This window comes from Macaca fascicularis, chromosome 11, assembly GCF_037993035.2.
Source record: "Macaca fascicularis isolate 582-1 chromosome 11, T2T-MFA8v1.1".
Classification (NCBI taxonomy): Eukaryota; Metazoa; Chordata; class Mammalia; order Primates; family Cercopithecidae; genus Macaca; species Macaca fascicularis.
In genome coordinates, this window is record NC_088385.1 from 14260845 (window position 1) to 14283603 (window position 22759).

At 40.6% G+C, this 22759-nt stretch overlaps 1 pseudogene; it reads left to right on the forward strand.

Moving 5' to 3' along the window:
* Positions 1 to 5224: 5224 nt before the first annotated feature.
* On the forward strand, positions 5225 to 12067 carry LOC102143114 (ATP-dependent RNA helicase DDX55 pseudogene; annotated as a pseudogene).
* Positions 12068 to 22759: the final 10692 nt, after the last annotated feature.

Below are 22759 nucleotides of genomic sequence, written 5' to 3' on the forward strand. Positions count from 1 at the left end.
CAGTCCTTCCCCAAAAAACACACTGTCATGACTCCTCTAACATCAGAGTAGAACTTAAAATTGTGTAGCACAACTCCTCCTACTGAATTCATCTCTTTATTTTTACCTTTGCATATAAATTTAGGAATCAGTTTGTCTATATAGACAGAATATCCTGTGCTGAGATTTTGGTGGATTTGCTTTAAAGGAATAGATCAATTTTGGAAGAATTAAAATTTTTACTACATTGAGTCTTCCCATCCATGAATATATCTCTTCATTTGTTTGGGCTTTCTTTGATTTTGTTTATTGCATTTTTGGTTTTCAGAATACAGATTCTTATATACCTAAAAATTTCATTTTTCAGAGGTATTATAAATGGAATTTTTGCAAAATTTTAAATTTCCAGTTATTTATCACTAGCATATAAATATTGAATTTAGTTTCATATGTTGACTTTGTATTATTTCTGGGTTTTCTTCCCCCCAAGGAAGTCACTTTTCTACACAAGGAAGTCACTCTGGCTCTCTCTCTCCATGGTTGTCTACACAGTGCCTGCCCTTCCAGTAGCAGGAAATTCCCTCATCTAGAACTCAACCTTGGGCCTTAAGAGTGTGTGGTGGGGGGTGTGCAAGCATCCGCCCAACAATGTGGAGATGTGGCAGAAACCCATTTACCTGTTACGTTGATATCTGGCTTCACAAAGAAATGTTTCATTGCTTTGTCATAAAAATAAATTAATGAATTACGTTAAAACTAAAAGTGGCTTCACAAAGAAGCTGTGTAAGCATCTGCCCATTGGACTTCCTTCAGTGCACCATCCCTCTCACCAGGCTGTGGGGAGGAAAGGGAGCTGGGGCTGGGGAGGCAGCAGGAAGAGGAAGATGTGCTTAGGGACAGAGAAAGGTGCCCCATCCCTGACAGTTGTAGGACACTTCTTTCCCTCATATCTTTCCCTACAAATTCCTAAAATTGTGGCTGCTGAAGAACCTGGACTTGGGTGACTGAGGGCTGCCCTGTGAGTGAGGTTAGGGCTTTCCCATCTGCCTTTGCACAGGAGCCTGTGTCACATGGCACCTGGGCAGCACAAGGGGAGGAACATCAGTAGACGGGGGACAGGGTGGCACACACACTCACATCCCGCGAGGTAGGCTGATACGGCTGGAAAAACACCAACAGATGAAAAGCGCCCTTTTCTCATTTTCCCACAGTAAATCCTTGAGACGTCAGCTGCTCCACACACTGGTCACTGTGGGTAGTGAGCTGAACACATTCTTCCATGAAATAGGAAAATACACAGAGGGAGTCATAATATGCCCCTTGTTTGCCTGCCTTCACCCTCCCCAGTCCTCTCTGTGCTGGTATTTACCCCAGAGCCTGGTCTTCTTTAAAAAACAAAATTAGCCCAGCCTCTGTGAGCAACTATTGGACTCCCCTGGGGCTTTAAAGAGGTCTTCTCAGGCCCCTGATTTCTGTGTTCCCTGACACCTGCCTCATCAGCAGGAGCGCATAAGCAACTGCCTACAAGCATCCTATAATCACTCAGTAGGTGAACAGCAGGGCTAAAAGGGACCCCAGTGGGCATCTACTCTATGGTTTCTAGGCCTTGACTCAATAAGACATAGATCTGACACATCCTCATCATGTACAGACGCACCTAATGAAATGAAACTTCATGCCCTTTATTTACCTTAGGTGCATGTATTGCACCCTGGTGAGTCCTACTCTACTTTAGTCTCTTCTATTTTTTTAAAAAAATCAATTCACAATTCACAATCCCTACTGGTTCAGCCTGCAGTCCAAGAAGCACTATTGCACTCCAACCCCATTTTCCAGACAAGACCATGGTCTCGCTGATCCATGGTGCCACCCCACACCTGTGAGGGTGACTTCACACCTGTTCCTGGCACAGTACAGAGACTGGGAATATTTACAGGTGTGCAGGAAGGCTGTTTGTGCAAAGACCACACGTGTTTATGCCTGCAAGCCTTATTCTCATTCTCAGCCAGGTAAGGCCTCCCTATTATATTTTTTTCTTTTGCATATCACCCCCACTCTTGCAGAGCACACTTCTGTTTGTTTGATCTTGTGCGTGGTACCCATTAAGGTCACCCTGTTCTCAACCTTCTCTGAAGCCTGTACCCCTCAGGGTTGTACCATTCTGGGGGAGATTAGTGAGAAACTGTCTGTATTATCTTCCTCTTCTGAGACCCTTCTGGTTTCCTAGTTTGTGGGATCTCCCTGAGGATAGAAAGCAGGTTCTTCATGACACAGCAGAGTCCCTGAGAGTACCAAGAACTCCAGAAGGATGAAAATATGTTAAATATAGGCTTTTCTGATTTCTAAGGTAGGTGGTCATGTATTAATTTGTACTCTCTAATAATCAATGTAGAGAACAGCATCTCATAAGGAATATCAGATTATTTATCTTGGTTTTATGGTGGCTATGTTTCATTGAGTTAGAAAAGTAGTTCTGTCACCCCCACCGCCCCATTTTCTGGCGGGGACACAAAGGCACAGGAAGGTTGAGTGATCTGTCAAGAGTCACTGGTTGGGATATTTCCATGTTTTTCCTTACTCGCTAGATTCTTCTCTCTATGCCAGAGGAAAAGGAGGCATCTCTGCTAATCCTCCCACCAGTTCCCAAGAAGAAAGCACTGGGACCCCTGGAAGCCACATGCTGTGCTGGCCTGGTTGCTGTTCCCCACACTCCCCAGGGAGAGGGGCCTGGTGCCCCCTCTCACCACCTCCAGCCACACCTCTCCTGTCTTCAAAAGCCTACAAGGCTAGTCCTTTCTCACTCTAAAGTCCTTTCAGAAAAGCTTCTGAAACTGTGTGTCTCAAACTGCTGTGAATGCCACCCACAGTCATAAAGATGTTTCACAAAGAGATCCCCTAGATACATAGAGATATTGGCAATTAAGCAAGTCTTGCACAACACAGTACTTACCTTTGTAAAATTTGATGCACTCTGATGGTTTCTATTTTGATACGCTATGCTATGCTATCCTATGCTATGCTATTCTTTTAAGGGCCCATTATAACTGACCAAGTGGATGTCACAACTTTCTAATGAATCTAGATCTGTAGCTAAAATACTTCAAAAAATTCCAGCAAGGACAAAAACTCAGGCCTAGATTTGCCACCAGTGCCCTCTTCTGGGCAGTTTTATTATAAGTACTGTCTTGAAACATTGTTTAACTGTCAACATCTGTATGTGTGCACTGAGTCTCACCAGAAAATAGATTTATGTCTGTTGGTTACAGCCTAAAAGATTTAAGAGGCAATGTTTAGAAGTGCTCCTGGTGAAAAGGCCAAACAAAAAAGGGCTCTGTGTGTGTGTGTGTGTGTGTGTGTGTGTGTGTGTGTGTATAAGAGAGACACACACAGAGAGAGAGAGAAAGAGAGAGAGAGAGAGAGAGAGAGAGAGAGATGGGCTGTACAGATTTTTCTCTGTGATCTCCTCTCCTCCTGCAAATCAGCCGGAGGTGGGATCTCAGAGACCTGGCCCTGCCTCCCCAAACCCATTCCCACACTGAGGCCAACCTGGGAAGAGGGCAACAGAGCTCATATCTCTGTGGGGAGGAGGCTGGGCTCAATGCAGGCCTGTGTCATTGTTCATCTTCACTTCATAGGTTTTGTCCTGAGACCCCTCCTGCTGACACACCATGGTTGTCTGGATCTCCCAGGAAAAGCACCACAATGTTCAAGATGGAGAAAATCATCAGGAACTGCCAACCCTCCCCCGCTTTGCTCAGCACACATGCACACATTACTCATGCACACACACACGTACATGCATGCACAAATATGTACACATACACACATGTGAACATGCATGCAATTTCTGTGGCTTCATCCTCCTGTGATGGCCGATTAAACCATGGAGCCATGGAAGTGTTAAGATTAGGGAAAGAGTTCCATGTGGGAGAAGACATCTGCTGTTGGATCCAAGGAGATCTGAGTCCTGACCCCAAGGCACTTATCCTCTGGCCCAAGTCACTTAGCCCACCCCATTCCTCAGTTTCCCTTTCTATGAAATTTGTATTACATATGCCCTGCCTAACTCAGAGGCAACAGAAGAGACATTGCTATGAGGGTGGAAACAGCCAGCTTTGACCGAAGAGTCCTAGGCTGTGCCAGATAGGGCAGGGTGGACCCATGAGAAGACTGTCCCCCATCTGCCCCCAGCTGTGACAGCTAGGCCTTTGAAAATTTGGCACATCTCAGATGTTCCTGTCATCCTATCTTGATGGTGTCCTTGATTCTGACACCTGCTCCCTGGATTAAAGACACAGAGGGGAAACCTCACCTAGAGGATTTTGCTCTCCTGAGAAGAGGGCAATGAGCCTGAATCCTTGCTGAGTCTAAATCCCTACTGAGCTCCACACCCTTCCACACTAAGATGTGCCTTTCCCACTGGGACAGGGTCTTCTGGTCACTGGGTCATGTCTTCTTTAGCTCTGGGCCATGAGCTCTTCCTTTTCCTATCTGTGCTCAGCTCAGTGCCTCCCTCTGTCTTGCTTCCTATAGACCCTGCATGCCTGACACACTTTATCCTCAGACCCCTGAGGGCATCAGGGAAAGATCCTAGTCCATCCTGTCAGTGCCAAGAGCTGGATCAGTGCCCCTGGCTTTGAGGATCTCAGGCAGGGTAAGGGCAGTTCTCTCTCGGGGATGCCTGCAGATCGCCACCTGCCCCGCAGTGGGAAGGAAAGATGAGAGGTGGGAGCTCCAGGTGGATTGGGAGGGGAGGGAAGTAGAGTGGGCTTTGGAGAGGCACGGGGAGATGAACTGGAGATGCAGAGTGTCACCAGGCAATAGCATTTCTGGGGACCACTGGGCACAGGATGTGCTGGCCTATCCATAGCACAAGCAATGCCGGTACCTGAGCTGTCCTTAACTTTGAGCTGCAACACGGAGGACAAGGCCCAAGAGCAGCAATGTGGGCTACGCTTTTCTTCATCAAGCTGAATCCTGGCACCCTGTGTGCTGTTTGTTCCAACTGCAGTGGGCAGAGAGGGAACCAACACTTCATGAGCACTGACTGCATGCTGGGCACTGCCGGGTGCTTTGCGTGTGTTTTGCTTCACAAAGAGATGCATCTGTGGGGACAAGGAAATCCCCTGGGGTCTCCTCCCCCAGCTCCTCTAAACATCCCTCTCCTCTTATGTCATAGAGAACAAAGCTTCACAGGAAAATGCCCTTAGAGACTGGGGAATAAATTCGCCCTGAGCTGCTAAAGATGGATATGGAGCCCTCCTCGAGCAGAGGCTTTGATGAGGCCAGCAGGGAAGAAGGCGGTGCGGGGATGGAGTCAAGACCTCTCTGGAATGAGGGTCTCCCGACCTACTTTCAGGCAAGGCAAGTCAGAGAATTCCTTTCTGACCATGCTTCAGGGGAGAAAGGGTCAGAGAGTGACCTTCCTGCTCCTGTTGTTTTCTGATTTCCTCTCGTGTAAAATATTCAGCAGGCCAAGCGGCCACACGTTGGGGTAATGTGTTCTGGACCCCGACACTATCCTCCTACCTCTCTGACCATTTCCTCTCTCTTCCTTTGTGGACTTCTCTCCCAGGCATCCATTCCCGTCCATCATGGCGACCCTGCCAGGGAGGGTCGGAGGAGGAAGCCAGGGATCTGGGGTGATCTGAGGGTGGCCTGAGAGGACAGAATGAGACGGAGGGGGCAGGGTTAAAGGGCCAACTACATTAGGTTGATTCACATGAAATTGCTGATATTTGGTCATTTCTTACCTACAAAAATCATAAGTTCATCTGGTTCAAACTACAACTTCAAAACTTGCTTCAGTAGGGTTCATGTTTAACTGGACTTACAGCCAGGCACTTGGGAACTCAAGGCACTTACAGGAAGGTGACTGGAAACCTTGCAGCAAGGCTCCTCTGTGCACCTTGCAGCATCACAGTCACAGAAGGAAGCACTTGCTTCACTTAGGAATCAGGGAACTCATGTGAAATCCCATCTAGCCACAAAGTCACTCTTTTCCAGTTGAAAAGTATGTAGCTGGCTTATCATAAAACTCCTCACTACTTCAGGAAGACAGAGAAAGTACAGCACATTTCTGCATCTCTGAGACTGGGAAGCCTGCTCTGGGTGATCTTGCAGAGCAGGCCCTGCAGTTACATTGTTGTGTGGATCTGCACAGCAGGCTGTAAGGCAGAGTCACAGCTAGAGCTTTAGAAATAGAGTTAGTAAAGACATGGTTCTTCAAAGATATGCCCAGAAAATTCTCTGCAAAAACAAAAGGCTTGTTATAAGGAAGCCTCCACTGCAGGGCAGCGGATGAGCGGCTTACCATCTGTGGATCTTAGTCAAGTCAATCTCTCTGAGCCTCAGTTTCCTCATCTATAAATGGAGATGATAATACCTACCTCTTACGGTCGTGCATTAGCTTGCCTGGGCTTCCATACCGAATACCACAGACTGGGTGGCTTAAACAATGGAAATGCATTTTCTCGTAGTTCTGGAGGCTGGAAGTCTGAGATTGAAGTGCCGTCAGCGTTGGTTTCCGGGGAGGGCTCTCTTCCTGGCTTGTTGATGGCTGCCTTCTTGCTCAGGTGGCCTCTTCTTTGTACACATGCAGAGAAAGAGATCTCTTGTGTCTCTTCCCCTTCTTATAAAGACTCCAGTCCGATCAGATTAAGGTCCCACGCTTACAACCTTATTTAACCTTTATACCTCCTTATGGGCCCTATCTTCAAATAGTCATATTAGGAATTAGGGCTTCCATACATGAATTTTGGGGGGACACAATTCAACTCATAACAGACTTTTTTGAGGCTCACGGGGCATAGATTGTACTCTGAAAATGGTAGCTTTTTGGATGTGGGTCATCCAGAAGGTCTAGCAGGTTGCAGCAAATCAGGCTGATGAAGAAAGATGTGACCATACCAAGACCAAGATATCCCCAGATCCTTGGAGAAGAACGGAACGTGAACACCAGACCCCACTCAACAGCATCAATATTTTGCTGCACCTCTACTTATCCTATAATTCACTGGTTATATAAATATAATTTATATATATAAATGCACTGGTTGTATAAACATAACTATATTTAAATTATATTTATATGTAAATTATATATCAACACATGTTTATGTAATTATATATAAATACATATATTTATATATATATTCACTGGTTATATAAATATAATTAACTGTTTGTTATAAAAAGCATGTGGCTTTCTTTCCTCGATGCCACCTTTTCTCTCACTTCCTGGGCTCAGTAACCCCCCAGCTGTGCCTTATCTCCTTCCCTGTTATCCAATGAGCTCAGGCCTCTGTCCTTGATGGCTTGGCTGTGAACAGTCACTTCCTGTCTGAACTTTTGCCTTCATGCAGTCCAATGCACTCACACCACAGACAGGCTGTTCGTGTACAGTGCAGACCAGATCCTGTCACTTCCCTACTTGAAATGTTTCAGTGACTTCCTACTATTTTAAGATAAGCCCAAGATGTTAACAGCTTCACAGGGCTGGCCTCATCTGCTCTGGCTCCTGCGTGTGCCTCAACCTGGGTGGCTGCACCCCCAAATTTAGTCCTCTGACTCAGATGCCTCTGGTCTCTGCCATCTGCTCTGCCCTCTCCTGCCTGCTCCCACAACCTTGTCCAAACTGACTTTTCAGAGCCCAGATACCAAGTCACACAACTTTTCTGGGGCCTTTTATTTTTTGGGAGGTGGGCAGGCTCCAGCCCATGTGCTCGTGGAGACCCTGTTTCTCCAGTCCTGACAGTTACCTCACCATATTGAGTCTCTCTTCCTTTTAAGCTCTGAGCTCCAGGAGGCAGCTGCCTGTGTCTGCAGTCTTGTTTATTGTGGCTACTGGCAATGTGTCTGCCCCACAGCAAAGCTCAGGAAGTATTGGTTGAATCAATTATCTTTTATGAATCATTTTTAATATTTCTGCATACATGTTCACAGAAGACTTATTCACAATAGACCAAAGGTGGGAACAACCCAAGTGTTCGCTGAGGAATGAATGGATATGCAATGTGGTCTATCCATACAATGGCATATTATCCAGGCTTAAAAGGGAATGACGTTGTGACACACACTGCTACATGGATGAACCTTGAGGACATCATGCAAAGTGAAATAAGCCAGACACGAAAGGACACATATTGCATGATCCCACTTCTAAGCATTACCTAGAGTCATCCATTTCGTAGGGATACAGAATGCAACAATGTTTGCCAGGGCTGGAGGAGGAAGGAATGACGAGTTCATGTTTAATGGGTACAGAATTTCAGGTTGGGAAGATGAGAAGGATCTGTGAAAGAATGGTGGTGACAGTTGCCCAACAATGTGACTGTGCTCGATGCCACCAAACTGTATGCTGAAGATGACTAAGACGGTAAATTTTATGTTTTGCATTCTTTCCACACTTAAAAAAAGAAACTTCAAATACTTCAGGGGGAGGAGCAGAGAGAGAAGTATGTCAAATTTTTCTTTCCCTGGAAGAAGCCATTTAAATATAAGTTAATAAACAGCTTATTTAAAGACCAAAAACATGTGAACTGAAGCAATCAGACTACTATCCTTCTAACTGGTAGATATGATGATGTGGAAATGTTAAGTTTATTTATGAAAAATGAATCATATCATTTTGAAAGCTTAGGAGAGAGTAGGTCAAGGCTGACTGGCAGGCAAGACAATGTCATGTGTGGGGAAGTGGACCGCAGGCAGCCAGAGCAGATGTGCTTACCAGGAAATGAGAAATTGAACATGGAAAAGAGGGCAGGATAAGGGGAAACATCTATTTAAAACTTTGGTTTATCATCTATGAAGGACAGACAGAATAAATGATTCTAGGCAAGATTCAGTGGCTCACGCCTGTAATCCCAGCACTTTGGGAGGCCAAGGCAGGCAGATCACCTGAGGTCAGGAGTTCAAGACCAGCCTGGCCAACATGGCGAAACCCCATCTCTACTGAAAATACAAAAATTAGCTGGGCGTGGTGGCGGAAGCCCATAATCCCAGCTGCTCAGGAGGCCGAAACGGAGAATCGCTTGAACCTGGGAGGTGGAGGTTGCAGTGAGCTGAGATTGTGCCATTACACTTCAGCCTGAGTGACAAGAGTGAAACTCCATCTCAAAAAAATAAAATAATTAAAATAAAATAAAATAAAAAATAAATGATTCTCCTCTGCTTTCCAGGACATCCTCTGTTCCAAATTTAAGAGTTTAAACAACAAGGTGGGAACATCACTGTGGCCATTCCAGGCCACTTGAGGACAGGTTCTGAAGGAAGGCAGAAGGCTTGTATCTGGCCAGCTGTGGGTGATCCCTGCATGTCCTGGTGTTGGATGAGGCAGACAGACTTCTGGACATGAGATTTGAGGCAAGCGTAAATACCATCCTGGAGTTTTTGCCAAAGCAGAGGAGAACAGGCCTTTTCTCTGCCACTCAGAAGCCGGAATTGGAGAACTTGGGGAGAGTGGGCCTCCGGAACCCTGTCCAGTCTCAGTGAAGGAGAAGGGTGTGGCAACCAGCAGTGACCAGACCACTCTCGCCTGGATAACTACTACATAGTATGCAAGGCACATGAGAAATTTAACCAGCTGCTACATTTTCTTCACAGTCATAAGCAAGAGCAACACCTGGTCTTCTTCAGCACCTGCACCTGTGTGGAATACTACAGGAAGGCTCTGGAGGTGCTGATGAAGAGTGTGAAGATTGTGTGCATTCATGGGAAGATGAAATACGATCTTCATGGGGTTCCGCAAATTGCAAAGTGGGATTTTAGTGTGCACTGATGTGGTGGCCCAGGAATCAATATTCCTGAAGTAAATTGGGTTTTGCAGTACAATCGCCCCAACAATGCAAGTGCCTTTGTGCAGGGCTGTGGCCACACAGCCCGCATTAGCTACAGAGGCAGAGCTCTGGTGTTCCTCCTGCCCATGGAAGAGTCATACATCAATTTCCTTGCAATTAACCAGAAACGCCCCCTGGCGGAGATGAACTCTAGAAAAACACAGCTGACCTTCTGCCAAAATTCAAGTCCATGATCCTGGCAGAAAGAGCTATGTTTGAAAAGGGCATGAAAGCTTTTATGTCCTATGTCCCGGTTTATGCAAAGCAGGAGTGCAACCTGATTTTCAGATTAAATAATCTTGATTTTGCAAGTCTTGCTCGAGGTTTTTCCCTGCTGAAAATGCCCAAGATGTCAGAATTGAGAGGAAAGCAGTTTCCAGATTTTGTGCCTGTGGACATTAATACAGACGCTATCTCACTTAAAGATAAAATTAGAGAAAAGCAGAGGCAGAAATTACTGGAGCAACAAAGAAAAGAGAAAAACAGAAAATGAAGGGAGAAGAAAATTCATTTAAAAAATAAAGCTTGGTCAAAGCAGAAGGCCAAAAAAGAAAAAGAAAAACATGAATGAGATAACGAAAAGGGAAGCGTGTTCTGATACAAAGATGAGGACATGGAAGAACTTCTCAATGATTCCGGGCTCTTGAAAAATATTTTTAAAGGCAAAATTACTGAAGAATTTGAGAAGGACTTATTGACAAGTGGCAAAAGAACAATCAAGACAGCTGATTTAGTGTCTCAGATTTGGAAGATGACTGCTGATACCAGGGTCACAGATAAATCCATAAGCACATAGCTGTTTCCTAACTTGGTGGATGGTTCCTGTTTGCTTTTACTGCAAATCAAAACTTCAGGAGACATCCAAAAAGAATCACATCTCTGAAAGCTCTCCTTTCAGACTAGGGAGAAATGAAGGATTTCACACTCGTGAATATTTGACTAAAAACATTCCAGTCTTAAAGTAGTCTAACAGAAGAAAACATAAAATTGAGTGTAAATAATAGATTTCAATATTTATTTATTATGATGGGTTATATATGTGTGTGTGTGTGAGAGCTCATTTTTTCTAATGCTATTTTGTAGTTATTTGCAAACATTAAGATACTGAAGTATACTTGGTTTTAGATTTTTAAAAGCCCCTTAGTACTTTTAGGCACCTGACCTCCCTGAGTGTTCCTGGCCCTGGACTTCAGTTATCCTTCAATGCCCTGTGGAGATGGCTAATGTGCTAGAGTTATTCTACGTTAAGAATAGTCCTGGCCGGACGCAGTGGCTTATGCCTGTAATCCCAGCATTTGAGAGGCTAAGGCAGGCAAATCACAAGGTCAAGAGATAGAGATTATCCTGACCAACGTGGTGAAACCGCATCCCTACTAAAAATACAAAAATCAGCTGGGCATGGTGGCACGAGTCTGTAGTCCCAGCTACTCGGGAGGCTGAGGCAGGAGAATTGCTTGAACCTGGGAGGTGGACATTGCAGTGAGCCGAGATTGTGCCACTGCACTCAGCCTGGTGACAAAGCGAGACTCCGTCTCACACACAAAAAAAGAATAGCTCCAGTATTGTTTTATTGGTGAACAGCTGAAAAACAGAGGAATTAAGTCATATTCTGGGAGACAGAATTCTAATTTTTATGCCTTCTGTTGAATAAACTGTATCCTTCTAAAAAACAGAAACAATAAGCATTTGGATAGTTAATATAATTGAACAAATAAATACATATGTGCATATATATTTATAATATACTTTTGAAGACAATATTTTTAAAATACAGTTACCCTGTTTTTTTAATAAGACAGTTTGGTTTGGTAAAAATGGATAATTTTAAAATGTGTCCAAGTATTAAGGGCTCATTTACTCATCTTTCTCTATTTTTTACTAAGAAATTTTTATAAAAACAGGGGAACACATTTGAAGTATTTTCTCTTCTTTGTGACCCTGCCTTTAGAAATAGATGTTAATGAACTGTGAAATGGACACAAGTGGGCAAAAGAATGAGTTGAAATGGACATGTGAGTGTAAACTGGGCATAAATGGAAAAAGGGATGAGTCTAATGGTTTCATTTCCAAATTCATTACCTGGGAACTATTGGATTGATGGATTTGTCTTTAGAATGAAGTAAATAAAAACCCAAATTGTTGGATTGTTTAAAAATAGCATTCAGTCATTAATAAAAGAATTTTAAAGTTGAGGAATGGTGAAATATAATTCTAAATTATACGAAGTAAAATGTCTTTCTAACATGTTCGACAATTCCTTTAATAATATCAGTTTTTGAGCACAAGTGGTATTTGAGCAATAAAAAATGCACAGTATAAAGCACAGGTCACATAGAGTGTGACATTCCAGCTGAACAGCTGAATAACCTATTTAACTTAACTTAAAAATGTCTAATTTTCATAAATAAGCCAACTTATGCTGAATGGTTTGGTAATCCTTTTAATTGGGCTTTTTAATGATTTAGGAATATAAAAATGTTTAATTCATGCCATCTTAGTTGTCACATTAAATTTATGTAATTGGTAGAAAATGTAAAAATATGTTTTTAAAATGCCTTTTAAATGCTTGTTGTTGGCAATAATTTTTTTTTAACTGGAGTCTCACTCTGTTGCCTAGGCTGGAGTGCAATGGTCTTGGTTCACTGCAACCTCTGCCTCCCGGTTTCAAGTGAGTCTCCTGCCTCAGCCTCCCAAGTAGCTGGGATTACAGGCGCGCGCCACCACGCCTGGCTAATTTTTGTATTTTTAGTACAGAAGGGTTTTCACCATGTTAGTCAGGCTGGTCTCAAACTCCTGACCTCAGGTGATCCACCTGCCTCGACCTTCCAAAGGCAATAAATTTTAATCAACTATTTTTCTACTTTATTTCTGCAGTGAGGCAACAATATTTGAAAGTGGTTATACTTCTAATCTCAAATATATCTTTGTGAAGAGCCACATGGAGGAAAGGAATTAATAGTCAAAATATAACACAAGACTCCAACCTTGAGAAGGTGATCCTGGCATAGTGCATGGTACTGTCAAAATCATAACTTTCTTCCAGAGAGTTTACTTCTCCAGGATCCCTCTTCATAAAATTGTACTCTTCACCTAAGATTGAGAGATAAATAGAATCTTGGAAGCCTTTTCACTGACAGAAAAGAGAACAGAAAAGTCCTTTCTACACCTGTATCTGTTGTGAAATGACTGATTTTCTTGCTGGTTGTATTTACAAACTTAACACCCAGGCACATGCAAAAAGCATATGTCTTAACTCTACTATCATATTGAAATGCAATATTGAATAGGACCAATGCATTAATTTATTCAAAAAAATAGACTACCAAAAGCATAATTTGAGCCTTTTTTTATATGTATACTCTTTTACAACCTCATAATATTTATTTCTTTAAAATTTTACTGCTTTTTTTGGTACTGTATAAATGATTATAAAAAGTTATGTTTTTATCTAATGAATTTCCCACTTTTATGACTAGACTTGCCAGGTGTCACAAAAATTATCTTCCTACTTGGTTTAAATCCTTTCTATAAGCAATATGAAAAGATATAAAAACAATATTAGTATAAACACAACTCTGCAGGCTTTGGCTATGTGACTTCATCACTCAAGATTAAACAACAGGCCGGGCGCGGTGGCTCAAGCCTGTAATCCCAGCACTTTGGGAGGCCGAGACGGGCGGATCACGAGGTCAGGAGATCGAGACCATCCTGGCTAACACAGTGAAACCCCGTCTCTACTAAAAATACAAAAAATTAGCCGGGCGTGGTGGCGGCGCCTGTAGTCCCAGCTACACGGGAGGCTGAGGCAGGAGAATGGCGAGAACCCGGGAGGCGGAGCTTGCAGTGAGCTGAGATCCGGCCACTGCACTCCAGCCTGGGCGATAGAGCGAGACTCCGCCTCAAAAAAAAAAAAAAAAAGAAAAGAAAAAAAAAAAGAAAAAGATTAAACAACAGCAGCAAAGTCTCTCTTTTTTTTTTTTTTTTTTTTTTTTTTAAGACAAAGTCTCCTCTCTGTAACCCAAGCTGAAGTGCGGTGGAATGATCTTGGTTCACTGCAGTCTCCCAACCTCCAGGGCTCAAGGGATCCTTCCACCTCAGCCTTCTAAGTAACTGGGACTACAAGCCAGCGTCACCAGGCCCAGTTCATTTTTGGTTTTGTTTTGTTTTGTTTGTAGAGACGGGGTTTCATCTCTACTTTCATTTAAAAATGAAACTAGGTTCTCCTTGATGAAAAAGAGCTTCTACTTTGAGATGAAGAACATACTTCAGAACTTTTTTTTTTATGTCCACATCTGTTATTTTAACTTCTGAACATCTTTTTTTTTTTTTTTTTTTTTTTTTTTTTTTGAGACAGAATCTCGCTCTGTGCCCAGGCTGGAGTGCAGCGGCACGATCTCGGCTCACTGCAACCTCCACCTCCCGGGTTCACGCCATTCTCCTGCCTCAGCCTCCCGAGTAGCTGGGACTATAGGAGCCCACCACCACGCCCGGCTTTTTTTTTTTTTTTTTTTTTTTTTTTTTTTTTTTGTATTTTTAGTAAAGACGGGGTTTCACCGCGTTAGCCAGGATGGTCTCCATCTCCTGACCTCGTGATCCACCTGCCTCGGCCTCTCAAAGTGCTGGGATTACAGGCGTGAGCCACCGTTCTCGGCCACATCTTCATTTTTAATAGATGTTTCCAACTATTTCTTTGTATCTATATTATAGCATTCTTTCTTGAAATCTGAAAAGAACACAGACTTAAATATGTAGGTCTACATCAATGGTTTCAGAAACAAAGATTTTCTTCACATAGAGTTTAAGTGTCAGTGACTCATTTTTACAATTTAAACAGCCAAAGATAGTGCACGTCATAAGATTTGTGTAACTTAAAAAGCTTTGAAACATCAAAATATAAAGATGTGCTATTGGAATTCCAATGTTATGTTTGGAGCTTAAAATGGAACTACTATGCCATACATCTATCTAGGTTTTTATTCCAAGTGCCATATTTTAATAATACATAAAAAGAACAATAAAGAAACTGAGAGATGCCACAGATTATAATGTCTCTGCTTACATGTGATATTCATTTGAACATTAAGGAGGAGAAATCAATCAGGAGTTACAAACTAAAGTGTTTTAGTCCCTCTTTGAATGAATTCACATAAATAATTTTAAATTAACTAACCAGACCTTATGGTAAAATACGTACTCCACCATTTCTGACGTGTCTGTGTCATAACTGCTTTTCAGAAAGACCTTGCCTTCCCTTCAACCCCTCATAGAGGCAACTGGTAAAGCTCCTGTCCTGATAAGGAATATTAAGTACAATACAGCATATCCAATTCTAAGGACAGATTTTCAAAAAGATACAGACCTATTTTCACAGGTGGTAACCCATAAGGTTTCAATTTACAGCATAATATAAGAATAGATTCTCTAACTAAAGCAACATACTCCATAAAAATTTCTGAAACTAAAACATCAAGCAACAGCAATAGATTCCATTGCATATAACTGAGAACACATACACGACATGCTATTTTTTGTTTGTTAAAAAAACATGGCCACATGTAGTCCAAATAAAAGAAAATTAGACTTATTTCATGAAAGAAGCAAAGAGAAACAGAGATGCATAGCACCAAGGGAAACCATATTTACCCATTTAAAAATGGCAGACTCTTTCTTGAAAGCATATTCTAATGTGGATTACAGTAATCCAATCTTTACACTGATCAGGTTCCTATCATAATCACCTATTTTGCCTATAAACATAAAGCTAAGGTTTGTGCTTGTTAGGCATCACCCTTGAATAACACTTGATCTTGTTTCTTAGTGAGGGCAAATCACACTCTTGTTGAAGATGCATCTCCAACATGAACACTTCCACACTGGAATTGCTCTGCTATAGTACTTCCAATTACTCAAGAAACCTTACTCACTAAATTGTTTTCTCTATTGGCCTGAATGTTTAATCAAAAAATATTAAAAGCCATAGTTTACTTAGCACTGTTTTATGATTATGTATTTATTTATATGATTTTTACACTTTTTCCTTGTTTTAGGTACATATTTATGTTGAACCAGAATTATCTTTCTAAGAGTAAGAACCATTTTTGAAAGTTACATCCGGCCGGGCGCGGTGGCTCAAGCCTGTAATCCCAGCACTTTGGGAGGCCGAGACGGGTGGATCACGAGGTCAGGATATCGAGACCATCCTGGCTAACACGGTGAAACCCCGTCTCTACTAAAATATGCAAAAAATTAGCCGGGTGAGGTGGCGGGCGCCTGTAGTCCCAGCTACTCGGGAGGCTGAGGCAGGAGAATGGCGTAAACCCGGGAGGCGGAGCTTGCAGTGAGCTGAGATCCGGCCACTGCACTCCAGCCCAGGCGACAGAGCGAGACTCCCTTTCAAAAAAAAAAAAGAAAGAAAGAAAGTTACATCCTTTTTAATTTTTTTTGTCCTCATAATAAAATGTTTAGCAAATAGAGGAAACTAAAAAAACTGTGGTTAACAGCAAGCTTCTTCTCATTTATGTGGTAGTTGAATTAATTTTGAGAATTATTTCTCTTTATTTCCCTCCCAATGATGTAAAATATAAGATGAACCTTGACAGTTGGCTCAGGCATTGGAGTCTTCTCCATAGAGGTGTATAAATTTTCTTCACTTGTTTTTGATATCTAATTCTACAGATTACCTCACCATTCTTGATACGATTTCTTGAAATGAAATTATTCCACTGATTTTTCCCTTACCTCACAATACCTTCTTAGTCTTTTGGGGGATACTTTATCAAATGTTGCTTAAATACTGTTTTTATCCATTTTCTGGACTTTTTTCCTTCTCCCTCCAGTTTTCCCCTAGATGGTGAAAACCACACCAAATATTTGTCTTTAGATACATCCTAAAGACCAGATTCCCTTTTTTTTTTTTTTTTTTTTGGTCTACAGAAAGAGGATCATACAAAGCCTTCCCAAACTCAAGGATATGCTTAATGAAACCATTATTTGTCTTTCTCTTCCTCAAAGCACACTGTTTTATCACCATTTCAATATATCAAATATCTGCTGTTATGGTATCAATGTGCATCTTGTTTCCTAAAATAAAACTTTGGAAGATTTCCCCTCCCATGTGATGTTCCTCTAAACATTTTTGAGAGACTTTGCCTTCTTCTTCCCCTTGACCTGTACTGCCCTAACTGAGAAGCTAGTCACCTCTCCTAACTACTTAGCCTTCTAATAGGTTACTTCGACTTCAGGCACATCCCAGGCACACCCCACCCCCCACCACCGCTAATGATTCCTACAGCTGACTGCAAAAATGAGTTCTCTCATTTTACAATCTGAACTTTCCTTGCTTATAATCCTTCCATTATTTCTCAGTAGCTAAAGAATAAAATCTCAATTTCCCATACTTAGAGAAAACTTTCTGTGATCTAGTCTCCCCAGGTAATTACCAACTAATCTCCTACTTGTAACTTACCCACAGCCACCATGGACTGACAAAAATGATTCCATTTCTGTAATTGTAGCTTTGCTTGTGATGTTTTTGTAGCCTAGAAATTTCACCACTCTTCTGTCCGGCATTTCTCCTTTACTTCTAAACTTCAGTTCCTTTGTAACATCTCCCTTGACTCACCAAGGCACATTTTATCATGCCTTGCTTGGACCCTATGGTATTCTCATCACACAACCATTGTCACTTTTTTCACTCACTTGCAGTCATTTGTATACATGCATACATACCACACTAAGCTATGTGTTTTTACGATAGTATCTTCAACACCTAATATCACCTCAATTAATAATTGGCACTAAGTGAGTGGTGAGCAAGTACAGAGGTCAGTGTTGTTGATTACAGAAGAGTCTAAGGAATTCAATGTTTGTAAAACTGGCCATTAATAAGAATAAAAACACATTTTTACTTTGTTTATGCTTAAAGCACATGCTTAAAACACCTTACAAGAAAATTCCAAAAAAACAAGATTTTTTGGCAATTGAAATGTACAGATCTTTATGAGTATAAAAGTTCATTGGATAAAAATCTTTACAAGGAGGCTGTTATCAAACATCAACTACCAAAGAAAATTAGATTTTAATTAAAATTACTTTTAAATTACCGACAGCATTCTTAATAAATTATCTTTATTGCAGTCAATTTTAAGAGGACAATCTCAAAAAAAATCGAGGCTATCCCAGAAATAACTAATTTCACTGGAATTTTTTCCAGAAACTGTATTGGGTATAACACAGATTTCCATAGAAGCAGCATGTTTCATGGCAAACCCTGGGCCCTGTCTTAAGCTGAATAACATAAATTATAGAACTAAGTACAAAAATGCTTAAGTAAAAAGGAACATTTAATAACATTAATTTATGGTTTGGTAGCCCCATTCTTGGAAAGCACAGAAGTTTAGAAATGAAACAGCTTAATCTTTAAAAAGAAAGCAAGCCTAAAATGTGAATGAAATCATTCAGCCTCTAGGAAAAAAATTAAAGTATAAAATCATCATGAGGAATTTTTAATTCCACAAAATGTTGATTCTACCATATCAAAAATATGTTTACATACTCTACCGTATGTTCATTCTACCATATCAAAAATTGTTTACATTTTTCTGTAAACAATGTAAGAAGTTATATAGTAAGGCATGTAAATGCAATTCAAAAAGATCCAGTCAGCCTTAATCCCAACACATCCTATACCTGTCACCTGGCCGGGTGTTTTCTCTTATGCTGGTTACATGGCTATCTCGATCTGGTCATGTGCGTTCATGCCAAATGCCTATCTCATGGCCCAGTGCCTGAGCAACATTTCCAGATTATCACAGTTCCTGCCACCAGAGGCTGCCTGATGTTCCTTTCCCCACCCACCTACATAGGAGCAGCCTCAGGAATTAAATAGAAAGTGGAGATGGTGGTGGAAAGGTGAAGCTGGATGACTTACAATATGGCGAAATGTTTGTACAGAATTGTGATGAACCATAAAGTCCAACACAGTCAGAGGCAGAACAGCTTTTTATTAACATGTGTGGCTAATTTCTAGTATCCTTTCAAACTTATGTATAACAAAATTTCCAAATAATGAGTTCAAATGCTTTTGTAATTAACTATACTTTAGAAAATTTGCCTTAAATCATTTTAGAAGTATTTAGAAGACACATCAGAAAATAAAATACTTATCATGACGATGATTTTTCTTTTTTTTTTTTTTTTTTTTGAAATGGAGTCTCACACTGTCTCTCAGGCTGGCCTACAGTGGCGCCATCTCGGCTCACTGCAAACTCCACCTCCCGGGTTCAAGCGATTCTCCTGCCTCAGTCTCCTGAGTAGCTGGGACTACAGGCACCAGCCACCACGTCTGGCTAATTTTTGTATTTTTAGTAGAGACGGGGTTTCACCGTGTTGTCCAGAATGGTCTCGATCTCCTGACCTCGTGATCCACCCACCTTGGCCTCCCAAAGTGCTGGGATTACAGGCATAAGCCACTGCGCCCGGCCCGTGAAGATGATTAATGTTCTATTATACATATAGTTAAGTTGAAGACATCAATACACATTTATTTCTAATATAATTTTATCCTCACGATTCATGTTAATAACTTAGGTAGCTACTTTGTAAGTGTGGTTATCTGGCAGTAATTCAGTATTATTTCAGTATTAAATACAAAAATAAAGTAAGTTTATTTTTCCTCTTTGAGAAAAACAGAATTAAACTTATATATGAAAGGTGTTAGTTAATCAATAAAGGATTTTCCTACTCATGGAAGAGTTGTCTTTTATAAAAGAAGAAAACTTTTAAAAGAAATTAATTGAAAAAATATTTTTGACCAAGTGCAGTGGCTCATGCCTGCAATCCCATGCAGCTGTTTGGGAAGCTGAGGCAGGAGGGTTGCTCAAGATCAGGAGTTTGAGACCAGCCCGGGCAACATAGCAAGACCCACCTCTACGAATTTTTTTTTTTTAATTAGCTGGGCATGGTGACGCACGCTTGTACTCTTAGCTACTTGGAAGATTGAGGTGGAAGGATCACTTGAGTCTAGGAAATTGGGGCTTTAGTGACGTAGGATCATGCCAGTGCCCTCCAGCCTGGGCAGCAGATCTAGATGCTGTCTCTAAAAAGGACCAAAAAAAGAAAATTATTTTCAAAAGGCAAATTATCTAAGGTTAATGGTTTACTGGTGCTAGACACTGAACGTTTATATCCCCACAAAATTTGTATGTTGAAATTCAACCCCCAAGGTAATGGTATTTGAAGGTGGAGCCTTTAAAAGTGATTAAGTCAAGAGGGTTCTGCCTTTACACAGGGACCAGTGCCTTTATAATAGAGACCCCAGAGAATGCCCTTGACCCCTTCTAACACGTGAGAATATAGCAAGAACACACCTCACATCTGTGTGTGCACCAGAGTGGGCCCTCACCAGACACCAAATCTGCAGCACCCCCAGCCTCCGGAACTGTGAGAAACAAATGTTTGTTGTTTAAAAGCCACCTAGTCTATGATATTCTGTTATCACTACTTGAACAGGCTAAGACAACTGGTAAAGAAAAATAGACAACAGTAGTAGTGCAAGGAATGAAGAGATTGATGTGGCTTGTGTCCAAGAGTCAGTCTAATAATTACGTTTTTTTATTTCACCTCCTGAGAGAGTCTTCTGGCCTGTCAAACAGAATGTGAAATATCCAGGGAATATCTTTCTGCAAATTTTCATCAATTGATTGATATTTCTACATATCCGATGATGTTTTTCTATACAAAATATAGAAGTTCCATCTCGTCACTGTATGTGTGTGCACATATGCGTGTGTGTGACAGTTCAGAATATTCTTGGACACACCTGGAAAAGGCTAAGCACACATGGCACCCACTTTAAATAAACTTTAAGTGGCAACACATTATGGTAGCTACAATTATAAATAAAATTATACTTAAACCTTTAATAATTAGGGCTTAAATTAAAATAGCTGATCAATAGGACAGCAATAGAGGGCACTAAATAATTGGTCTTGAAAAGCTGGGAATCATCTTATACCAAACATTGCCAAACATCTTTTCTGACTTATTAAATTGAAACAGAAAATTGTCTTAAATTAATTGCCCAAATGATTAAAAGGAATTTCACTATTTCAATTTCTGGGGTAAGTGTAACAGCCCTTTTGATTTTCCACAAATATAAATCCTTTTCTCCCACCCTTTTTTCATTTTCAAATTGTTTCTATAGGCTGTAATTGTAACCCATACTATACCAGTTAAATGAATTAATTTGTTCTCATTATTTATAAATCAATCAATAGATTTATAGATTTATAGATCTATTTATTTGTAAATCAATAGATTTATAAACTATAAATTAATAGATTTACAAATTATAAATCTATTGAGAGCAATTAATTCAGTTTAATAAATCAGTAATGGAAAGATTAAAGAGGTAACTGCTTTGGAGAGATAAGCCAGTAAACTGTGTTTTTGCCCCCAGGTAGTTTTTCTTTTCCAAATAACATGTTTTAATACATATATAGATACTTATTACATACTCAGTTATTGCATACACAAAAAAGTATTAGATGCCAGAAAAACACAAAAGTGGCCAATTTTGGAGAGATTTAACCTGACATACTTGCTACCTTAAAGCAATAGTGATGAAATGGAAATACCCGATGATTGTATAATTACCCACATTGAGTCATTCTTGCTGTTTTATTCACAGAACAAAATACTTTACAAGTCAAAATGTAGGAGACAGCAAAGCAATGTGGTCAATTTATTTCATCTAAATCAGTCTTTTTGGCATAATTGCACCAATATGGGGTTTGGTGCAATAGGATGGGGTTTCACAATGGAAAGGAAAAATAGACTTCTCATTGCCTTATTCATGGAGCTATTATTATTATTTGTTTGCCCTGTGAAGGAACAAAAAATGTAGTGTTTTGATCCCTGACTAATTAAAGGTCTTGGAGACGGATTAACTCTAAACTCTCAAACAAAACACTAAATATATGCTTAGACAAATATTAGTCATGGAACAACAGGATAATGTTTAATTTATAAAAATGTGACTTAAACATGTCCAAATATTATCTTAGTTTCTATTGTCATCTAGGTTTGATGCCATTCTTTTATATATGGCTCTTGGATTTTTGTGTCTAATTTGTGTGCCACTTTTAAAGTTTGGCCATCATAAGGTCAACCTGAACTCCCAAGAAAAACTTTCCCCATGTGTAGAAAAGCCTCGAATCTCTTTAAGTCATGGAGGGTAATCGGATAAATCTGAATCTGCCGTTCCCTACTTTTGCCTTGGGCTGGTAGAGCAAAAGCCTCGAATCTCTTTAAGTCATGGAGGGTAATCGGATAAATCCGAATCTGCCGTTCCCTACTTTTGCCTTGGGCTGGTAGAGCAAAACACCTTTTTAAATAAGTTTAGAAAACATATTCCTTTCGATTAATAATGTTTATGGCTTGGCATGGTAGTTCAAGTCCCTCTAACAATCCTGTTGACATTTTGGCTGTGATTGGTTATATCGAATCTAAGATCAATGTGGGGATAGTTAACATCTTTACTAAACTAAATTTTCTAATCTGACAACATGATACATCTTGTTCATTTAGGCATTGTGGTTTTCGTGCAGACCTCCAGCACACATTTTGTTAGATTTATTCCTTGGTATTTGATTTCTGTTTTCGATGGTTTTGCATATGGTATCATTTTAAATTTTTAAATGTATGTTTGTTCCAACTGTACAACAATGCAATTGTTATTTCTATATTGGCCTTATATCCAACTTTGCTAAAATTATTTATTAATTCTAAAAACTTATCCTTTGGGTTTTCTATATATACCGTCAGCATCTACAAATAATGACAGTTTTAGTTCTTTGTCTTTGTATTTTAACTTGCTGGTTAAAAAGACTGAATTAATGAACATTAGAAAGTTTTCTCTCAATGAATACAATGACCTCAGATCA